This window comes from Castanea sativa, chromosome 6, assembly GCF_040712315.1.
Source record: "Castanea sativa cultivar Marrone di Chiusa Pesio chromosome 6, ASM4071231v1".
In the NCBI taxonomy this organism is placed as follows: Eukaryota; Viridiplantae; Streptophyta; class Magnoliopsida; order Fagales; family Fagaceae; genus Castanea; species Castanea sativa.
In genome coordinates this window covers 56,145,874-56,156,770 of record NC_134018.1, presented here as the reverse complement: position 1 = coordinate 56,156,770, position 10,897 = coordinate 56,145,874, and the positions used below count along the sequence as shown (strand labels likewise).

Below are 10,897 nucleotides of genomic sequence, written 5' to 3'. Positions count from 1 at the left end.
TCGCAAAAGGAACTTTTCTCTAGTTTTTGCCGCAGGTCCAACTTTTCTACTGTGCAGCAAAACTATCTGCGGTGCAGTAAAATTGTCTGTTGCACGATAGAGCTTTCTGCTATGCTAATAAAGCTGTCTGTTGTGTAGTTAAGCTTTTTGCTGTGTTAATAAAGCTTTACGCTATGCTAATAAAGCTGTCTGCCATGCAGTTAAGCTTTCTGTTGTGTTAATAAAGCTGTCTGCCGTGTATTAAAGCCGTCTGCTGTAAAGCTTTCTGTTGTGCAATAAAGTTGTCTGCTGTCAATGACTACTCTTCATTTTCTACAGAAATATTTTTCTACTTCCTGCACATAAACAAATTTAAAACCGAAAGAAAATACCAATCAAGCAAGTGTTAGCTTACATGAGTTAGCATATTCTCAAATATATACATACATATATTCATAAATATACTTATACGTATGCACAGAACATGAGAAACAAGATATATGTATATATATACTTACGACAGGACAATGGGTCAAAAGTAAAACACGTAATAACAAAAATAAAGAAGAAAGTTTTGGCAGGAAAGGTTTAGATAATATAATAGCTAACACGGTAAACATAATAAAAACGCGTTACAGCAGAATAACTAGTACAACAAGTAAAGATTCTATAGCAGGACAATTGATGCGGCAAATGTAATAAAAACGTTCTACAGCAGGATGACTAAATATGGTAGATATAAGTTATAATAAGAGAAATCAAATATATTTGCAATTGAAATCAAGTATTAAATCTTCCCATAGAATAAGTAAACCAAGAAAGAACTCAAATCCCAACTTGAACAACCTTGTTATAGGCTCCTGCCATCAAAGTTGTGCATTTTGGAGAATAGGCCTAAGTGGCTACTAGCTATTACTTTTTGGAGACTTCAAAGAATGGGTTTGCTAAGAGGGAGGGAAAAGATGGTCTATTGTTGCATGCCCCTATTCCAACCGCATTTTCTCTCTTCTTTTTACCACTTTCTTTCTTTCTTTCTCTTCGTTCTTTTTTACTCTTAGTTTCCTCACTACTCTCTTGTCGTAAGTTTTTTTCTCACTTGGGTCTTTTTCTTTAGGTGCTTCCTCTCTTGGGTCCCCTTCCCATTGGGTCTCCCGTGCTTACTCTCCCTTTCTCCTTTTATAGTGAGCTAATTTAATGGGATTTCTCCCTTTTACCCTTAGGGCTTCACCAATTGTTTTTGGTTCGTTGTGGGCATCCATTCAAGACTACCCACTGACCCATTGGTTGCCTTGACCACTGTCATTGCTTAGTTTGTTTGCTCTACCATTACTCATTTCAAGACAAAATTCCCTTTTGTTTGTTCTTGCTGTATACCTCTATCTCTAGGTTCATTGGGCTAACTCACTACCTAGCTCTATGACATGCATCAGATGGCCCCAACCATTTATTACTTCTTTTGTGTAAGATACCATCCCAGCAAGGTATACTCTCAAAAGAAGTTATGGCAGGAAACCAACTATAGACCCCCTTTTCCCCCCACCACCAAACCACACTCTCTGAATCTCCTTGACCGTGGGCCCACCTCCCTTGTATTGGCTGGGTATAGGTTGGTGGTGTTTCGGCCCTTCTGTTTTTGTCTTCTTTCGTTCCCACGCTGTTTCTGCAATAGCAGATTAGTTTTGTTTCGTCCTGCTGCGTGTTTTTTGTCTTATTTCATCATGCGTTTCCTGCTGCATTTGTCATTTCCTTGGGTTTGACTTTTCTTTCCTTCACGTGATTCCTGCTGCTGACACTTTCTGCTGTGTCTTGTTTCTTTTCACCATGCTTCTCCATATTAGCTTTCATGCCTATCTCTTTTATACAAAAGGATTTGGGCCTTTGTGGGCCAAATAATGATGAATGGATCAAAAAGGTCTTGGACCCAATTTATCTTCATCTGCCGAAACCATCCTGCCAGAGAACTGTATTCTGCGGCAAAGCTGTATTCTGCGGTAGATTTGTATTCTGCTATAGATCGCTACTTCTTTCTTTGGACCTTACTTTTCATTGGGCTTTCCTCACTATGGGTTTTTGCGTCTTGCAACTTATTGGGCTTTCTACCTCATAGGCTTTTGGGTATGGATTTGCAAAAATGAGCATCAACAACCACTAAAGAATCAAAAAATCGTGTGTTATTAGAGAAGTTAAAGCTAAATTTTTTGCAATTATAGTAAATTGATATAAATACCAGTTGATTGAAGCAAGTTGTTAAAAATAAAATAAAATATTTTATTAAGATTATATATCTTTTTTCAATTAAAAAATTCAAATTTTCTCGCTTCCTTTATTATTTTAATGAATTGTTTATATTATTTAAAATGAAGCTATAAAAAAAATGGAACATTTGATATTGAATGTATTGTAAAGTGAGGTGGTAAAATAGATAAAATAACTTTTTGAGTGCTAAAAGTTAAAATATTTAGCACTACCAATGTGAATGTTCTAACTTCAATAGAAAAAAAAAAAAAAAATCCTAGCCATCCTAAGATTAAAAAAACATTATTTTGTTTTTGTTTGTCTTTATTGGTAAATGATTTCGTCTTAATGCATTTAGAAATAACGATTTTACGTATTTATAATTTTTTAATAATATATGGATGTTTATTTGGAGTTTTTTTTTTAAAAATACTTCGGCCCTCGATAATTTATATCCTGGGTCCGTCCCTCTTATAAAAGAGGGGGAAATAGTTGCTAAATAAAATATATGCATGTGATCTTATTACCATGGAAATTAGCCAAAAAATTTATAAAAAGAAAAATTAAAAACACAAAAACAAGACAGTAACAATGTTATTACCATAGTAAGAATTTGGAAACAAAAAATAAAAATGTGAGGGGTAACTACCAACAAAACATAATGACAATGTGATGCAATTAATATCATTGTTTATTTTTTTTAGCTGTAAACCCACCCATATGAGGCACAGGAAATGTATTGGAAAAAAGAAAAGAAAAGAGGGGGTGTTTGGTACCACAATTTAAACAACAATTTTTCATTTTTAAACAATATTAAATGTATTTTTATACACTTTTTCACTCACACGTATTTCTAAAAAATACAAACAATATTACTAGAACAACATTACGAAACAGGTTCTCTTGGTTTTTTTGTTTTTTCCTATTGAACATGGTTATATACGGTATATTTTTGGTTTAGTTTGACATATTGTTTTAAGATGGAAATTGTTTTAATCATCATATCATTATGATTGACCAGAAAACATTGTATAGTTTGTTTTAAAAAAATATATACATAAATGCATAATATGCTTAAAGAAGGAGATGATATATATATATATATATATATATATATATATTAATAAATAAAAATAAAAATACATATTCTCAAAAAGTATGTTCATAGGCACCAACAACCTCACTTAAAACATGCATTATAATATCCAAGGCTGCCTTTGCCACCACGTTCACTGGCAGTACCAAAACATGCATTATTATAACTTAAAATGTATTGAAGACGGGTTTAAAAGCATATTATCAAATGGTGGACCCATCTCTCTCTGCTCCTACTCATACTATATGCTGACTAATCTCAAATCACAGAAATGCTAAATCCAGCGTTTGTAGTACGCATGCATTTGCTAAAAAATATAATGGCACTATACAAAACTAAAATAGTTTTAACTAATGAAATATACGGATATTGATGTCACATGAAGTGATTGGCAGGCCAAAGAATCAAATTCAATATGTTTATCTTTTCTTGTAACTTTATAGGTGAAGGAAGTTGACTGCCAGAGAGAAATTGAGCACTTTCGCGAATAAATTCAGGCAGAAATTAGCCAAAATCCATTATTTTTTATATATAAAAAAATAGTGGTAATGTGTAAATTTGTGAGGAGTTTAAAAGCTTACGTAACATATAATGAAGATGTCAAGAAAAAATCAAATGTATTAAAAAATACATTCACAAAATATTATACTACATAATTTTACTATAAATGGACTATCTATATTATAAATAATAATTTGATATCTTATAAACTTATTTATAAGCTTATATAATCCAATCCCAAGGATATATAAATATAGCTTGAACTTTATAAATATAAACATACAATATTATATATACTTTATGAATGAACCTAAACAAACTTTGGTTGAGTCTCATATACTTTGCAAGCTTGTTCAAAAGCATATTTTTATGTTTGACTCCGAGTTTTCGCCTTGTATTGACTATATATACTTTGTTAAAAAATAATTATATCACTTTAATCAGGGTAAATGAATTAAACTTTTTTTTTTTTGGAAAAGGGGTAAATGAATTAACCTAAAAAAACTTTATTTTTGAATTGAAACCTCTACCGTAAAAGGACAAGATTTGTTTGAATTACGTACAGATATATATATATATATATATATATATATATATATATATATATTAAAAAAAATATTAATACCTATTGAATCTATATTAAAAAAAATATTAATACCTATCTCCAGATTCAATAGTAGTCCTACAAAGTGAGTATATTGAAAGCCACTCAAAAGAAAAAATAAAATAAAATTGAAAGACTCAAAAAAGGAAAAAAAGAAAAACGAAGATAAATAGTAGTAAAAGAGTATTACCAAAAAGAAAAGATAAATAGTAAAAGAGAGTGGAGCCCTACGTATTGATATAGACTATGTTGTAGTACATCTCTTTCAGTGACAGAGAATTGGAAAGATATTTTGGACTGTAGGGTGTTTGTTCTAGACGTGAATGTATGGGTAGCAAAGGAGAGAGCCCTGCAATAGGTATCGATCTGGGGACGACGTACTCATGCGTGGGAGTGTGGCAAAATAATCGTGTAGAGATAATACCCAATGACCAAGGAAACAGAATGACACCTTCCCATGTTGCCTTCACTGACAAAGAACGATTGATAGGTGATGCTGCCAAGAACCAAGTCGCCAGAAACTCTACCAACTCCATCTTTGGTATTCATCATCCTATTCTCCAAACCTTCTTTTTTTTTTTTTTCTTTTTTTTTGTGTGTAGGTTGATCATTGATGTGTTAGCCTCGAGTTGGATTGGGTTTAGATTTAAAGTTATAAGAAAAAAAAAAAAAACCATTCTGACCCAACCTAACCGACCGTGACCTTTTTTATTTTTAGTTTGATTTGGTTTTGATATTTTGAGAATTATATTTGATGAAGTTGGAATGAAATTTAAGAAAATTATGGGAATTGTAATAATTTGTTAAAAAAAAAATCTAGTAATAACTAAGAATTGTAATAATTTGTATCTTTGTCACGTGCAATTTGTCTTCTTTCTATTGTTAGTTATGCTAAATTTACAACCAAGTATGTAGTTCAAATAATCATTACGTGTATTGATTAGGCATTAAATAGTAAATACCAACTTTTATGGCATATCACATGGCTTAGTAAAAGAAATGTTATGTCCACAACAATTTTACCCACCAGCAACAGCTAGTAATAGCTTCTTAGGATTTGGTGCGTAAATGAGAAACATGATATTACTTGCTTAGTAATTGTAGTTGAGTAAACTTCAATTAAGGCTCTCAGTTTAATATTTCCAAACTTTTATTATATATCAGCAGTGATCAAATCTAAAACTTTAATGTGAAATATCAATGTTATCAACAGCTCTTTTGATATATATTTTTTGGCTTACATATTTATTAGCTATAAAATTTCCACTTCCATTCCTGAATTTTGCTGCTTCTTGTACTTCTTTGTTGTCAAATGGTTTTAACCTCTACTGTTTATGCAGATGCAAAGCGGTTGATTGGCAGGAGATTCAGTGATCCCTTGGTTCAGAAAGATATCAAACTTTGGCCATTCAAGGTCATTGAAGGTCCTGGTAATAAGCCTATGATCATGGTGAACTATAAGGGAGAAGAGAAGCACTTTGTTGCCGAAGAAATCTCGTCTATGGTCCTAACAAAGATGCGTGAGATTGCTGAGGTGTACCTAGACACAACTGTGAATAAAGCAGTTATCACTGTCCCTGCCTACTTCAATGACGCTCAGCGTAAGGCCACAAAGGATGCTGGAGGCATTGCAGGCCTGGATGTCCTGCGTATAATCAATGAACCAACTGCTGCAGCCAATGGTTATGGTCTTGACAAGATGGCAGGTAGGGTTGGCAAGAGAAATGTGTTGATTTTTGATGTGGGTGGTGGTACTGCTGATGTCTCACTACTTACCATTGAAGAGGGTGTCTTTGAAGTGAAGGCTGTTTCTGGAGACACACATCTTGGAGGTGAGGACTTTGATGACAAAATGGTAGAGCATTTTGTTGAAATATTTAAGAGGCAGCATAAGACGGACATTAGTGGAGACTCTAGAGCTGTTAGGAGGTTGAGAACTGCTTGTGAGAAAGCAAAGAGGATTCTTTCTTCTGCAATTGAGACGACCATTGATGTTGATTGTTTATATGATGGTATTGATTTCTTTTCAACTATTAATCGTGCTAAATTTGCAGAACTCAACATTGATTTGTTCAGGAAGTGTATCGAGCCTGTGAAAAAATGTTTGGCTGATGCTAAGATGGACAAGAGTTTTGTTGATGATGTTGTTCTTACAGGTGGCTCTTCCAGAATTCCCAAGTTGCAGCAGTTGTTGCAGGACTTCTTTGATGGGAAGGAGCTCTGCAAGAGCATTAATCCAGATGAGGCTGTGGCTTATGGAGCCGCTGTTCAAGCTGCAATCTTGAACAGAACGGGTAATGAGAAAATTCAAGAGATAACACTCTTAGATGTCACCCCTCTGTCCCTCGGTGTAGAGCTTGATGGATTAGAGATGTATCTTTTGATTCCAAAGGAATACCGCAATTCCCACCAAGAAGGAGAGAGACTACACCACTGTCTTTGACAACCAGACTTCTATATGGTTCCAAATTTACGAGGGTGAGAGAGCAAGATCTTGTGATAACAACTTGTTGGGAGAAATTACGATTCCTGTTACTCCAGCACACAGGGGTGCCGCTTATGTAATAGTTTGTTTTGAAATTGACATCAATGGTATCTTGAATGTTTCTGCTAAGGATATGATCACTGGTGTGACAAGGAAGGTCACTATTACCAATGAAAAGTCAAGACTGTCCAAAGAAGAGATTGAGAGGATGGTCTGTGATGCAAAGACATATATGGATGAAGATAATGAGCACAGGAAGAAGGTTAAGGCTAAGTTGGATTTGGAGAACTATGCCTATGACATGAGAAATGCTATCAATGACAAGATGATTGGCACCTTGCTTGACCCTGAAGTTCTGAAAAATATTAAAGATGCGGTTGAACATGTGATTCAATGGTCGTTAGATGACATCCGGGTTGTGGATTTAAAACAATATCAAGACAAGCTGAATTGGCTCGAGAGAATCTGCAATCCCATTAGAGTTTGTAGGCAACTACTCTAAATTTGAGTCACCAGTGTTCCTATTTTGACTAAATTGTGTCTAAAACCTTTTGTTCTAGTGTTTTCTTTCTAGTTATTAACGACACCAACCATTTTTTCGCCTTGTTCAGTGACCAAAATCCAGCCACAAAGCAACCCAAACACACACAACATTGGCCCTTTGACACAGTTTAGAAAATTAGGAATTCCTGTAGTGTGTTAGTTGTGGTCAATGTGGTGAGAGAGAACGTTCCTTGACTGTATTTGGAGCTTGGATTTTGTGACAGGAGTAGAGAATGTGATACAATAATTCTCTTGATAGACTATAGCCTCCAAATTCCAATCATGGTGGTGGCTCTTCCAACCAAGTTTCCAAGTCTAGAATTTTACAAGCATATTGTGCAACCTTATGGGCAGCCTTGTTACACATTCGACTGGTTAGTGTAAGCCTTGAGCTGGGACTTGTTTCTTCCAAAAAAGGATGTCTTTAACCATGATGTCTTATTTGTGGAAAGGTCGCCTTCTATTAATAACCGCTATAACTCTTTTCTTTGATAGCCATACTCTCCATCACCTATGAGTTTGGTGTCATAGGAATTTTCCTTGCCAAAGCTGTTATTGATTCTCTTTTATCATCTGTAATTACAATTTCAATACCACCTATCTTACTTTCTTTGCACCTATCCATAAATGCAGGCATAGACTCCGTTTATATGTTATCTTTAAAAAAAAAAAAAATTATGTGCTCTTAACAGGTTTACATATGACCTTATGTTTTTGATGGCATATATATATTTGTGTGTGTGTGTTGATTTAAATATTACTATTGATAAAGTAATCGAAATACCAATGTGTTGCCTTAGTGATTAAGAGGCGCACTAGGATGAGTTGTAAATCCAAATGTCCTAAATTCAACCTCTAGCTGGGAATTTATCCAAACTCAAATGATGCACAGGGCTAGGTGGGTTTTTCGTGCATTTGGGATTTATTTGATAAGAGCGGGTTCAAATGGCCCAACCTTAGAGAGGTTACACGTGTCATTAAAAAAAATGTGTACTATTTAGAATTTTGATAGCCAGCAAAGATTTTAATAATAATAAATTAAACAATATTGTAAATATTTTTATTCTAAAAAAAAATATTGTAAATATTTTATTTTTAATAGAGGCTCTTCTATAGTACCTCTAATATTTTTTGGGTATGAAATTACATTAAGTGAAATAAATTCCTTGGGCTCCAGACCACCAAAAAAATCATAAGATTTATCTTCTTTTTTTTTTTTTTTTTTTTCCTTTTTTTAGGAATGAATTTATCTCTTCTAATATTGAAGTTTTTGTAAAAATGTAATGTTCTTTTAGCAGTTAACCATGCCGCCATTCCTGCTTTAAGGAATGGACGGAGTAAGAGCAACCACATCAGCTCGTTCAAATTTTGTCTATTTTACACGAAAAAACATACTTTTTCTATTTTACACCTCCACTTTTACAAAACACCCACATCAGTTTATCTATTCTACACATTTATTCAATAAAATATTCCTTCTTTTTACATTTTTTATTATTTCTTTCCCTTCCTCACTGCGTCTTCTCTGTCGAGCCACTTTCCCTCCCTCACTGCATCTTCTCCGTCTCCCTCACTATGTCTTCTCCGTCGAGCCACTTTCCCTCCCTCACTGCGTCTTCTTCGTCGAGCCACACACCCAGCCAGCCACCCTTCAACAAAATCCTTCAACAAACCACACCCACCGAGCCACACCCACACCCATCCTTCAACAAACCACACCCACCGATCCGTCGAGCCAAACCCACCGATCCGTTGAGCCTCACTCACACCCAAACCCATTCATCGCCCACCCAATCGGCGGCAAGATAATCAAAACCCACCAACCCACACCCACATTCAACCAAAAACTAGAAAAAAAAAAAAAAAACAACAACCAACGAATCGGAGCAAGATCGACGCCTCGTAGCACCGCCACCTCCTCGCGATGGCCGTCCGGCGACTTGGCTTGCTCGACCTTGTTCTTATCGGCGACGATGGCGATCGGCGGCTAGAGGAAGAAAAATGGATGAGATGAGAGAAAGAGAGAGTTGTGCTGTGTCTGAGAGAGAGAGAGAGAGAGAGAGAGAGAGAGAGAGGGAGGTGAGAGTCAGTAGGGAGGAGAGAGAAAAAACTATAAAAAAATCAAATACACCTACTACAGTACCCGTGTAAATTTACACGGTACTGTAGCAGAGTGTATGTTATAGATGAGTTTAGAGGCACTGATGTAGAGACTTTTTTGCTTAAAATGTGTAAAATTGATGACTTTTTTTCATTTTGCACATTTATACACATTTATCCATCCACTGATGTGGATGCTCTAAGGGATTAAAAATATTAAAAATTTGTAAGAAAAAAGAAAAATTGGTAGTGATCCACGTGGTGAAAGAATATGTGATATTTTCATTAAAAAAAAATGTGATGTATATTGGAGTGACGTGGACTATTTTGATGTGTAAGAGCAAACTTTTTTATTAAACTAGCATTTATTTAGAAAGAAGAACATTTCATGCTCAAGCAAGTCATAATAAATGAAAAGCTAGAAAAGACAACACATCAATATGAAAAGATAACACATCAAGTCATAATATATATGTCCTTTATTAATATTTTTTAACAATATGAAATTGTCTTGATTTAGATAACACTTTTGACAAGGGAAAATGATATCAAATTTATTAATTAGAATTTCCTTAGTAAGGTCTCAAATTGAAGAATTTATGTAGTACTTCTCCAAAAAAGAAAAGAAAAAAGGGTAGACTTCAAATTTTTTATGACATTTGGTGGGGAATTTCAATTGGAGTAATTTGACCTTTTCATTTAAGAAGTTTTAATTTTTCTCAAAATAAAGTATTAAACAATATACAATAAGACGAAATGTGATTACCTCGTAAAAACAAATGGTATAAATTTTATATACAATATAATAAAAGTTGAGTCTTAGAGATCATAAGATCATAATGTGAATAGGTGAAGACAACTCTCTTAGTGTAGATGTGGTCTCTGGGCTTGCTAAATGCTAATTGCTATCACTTCTCTCCACTTTATTGGCAAGCAAACCTATCCCTCTCTTCCTCACTCTCTTTGCTTCTAATATATATGCTGATTGCTGACTAATCTCTAAAGACAGAAATGCTAAATCCAACGTTTTTATGCATACATTTGCTAAAAATAATGGCACTATAAAACTATTTAAGAATAGTTGTAAGTAATGATACATACGGATACCTATGTCGCATGAAATGATTGGCTACCTAAGAATCGGGCAGAAAATTGAGGACATAAATAAGCCAAAATCAAATTTTTTAGAAAATAAATAATAGTGGTGGTGTTTAAATTTGTGAGGAGTCTGAAGCTCAGGTGCATACTGTCAAGAAGTCAACAAAAATATATATACTAGCAGTAACGGAACTATACATGGACTTGGGGGCAGCGGCCCCAAATTTTTTCAAATTTTTTTAGTGTGTGTGTGTGT

The 10,897-nt window shown here is 34.3% G+C and overlaps 1 pseudogene; it reads left to right on the top strand.

Moving 5' to 3' along the window:
- Positions 1-4,742: 4,742 nt before the first annotated feature.
- On the top strand, positions 4,743-7,977 carry LOC142637899 (heat shock cognate 70 kDa protein-like; annotated as a pseudogene).
- Positions 7,978-10,897: the final 2,920 nt, after the last annotated feature.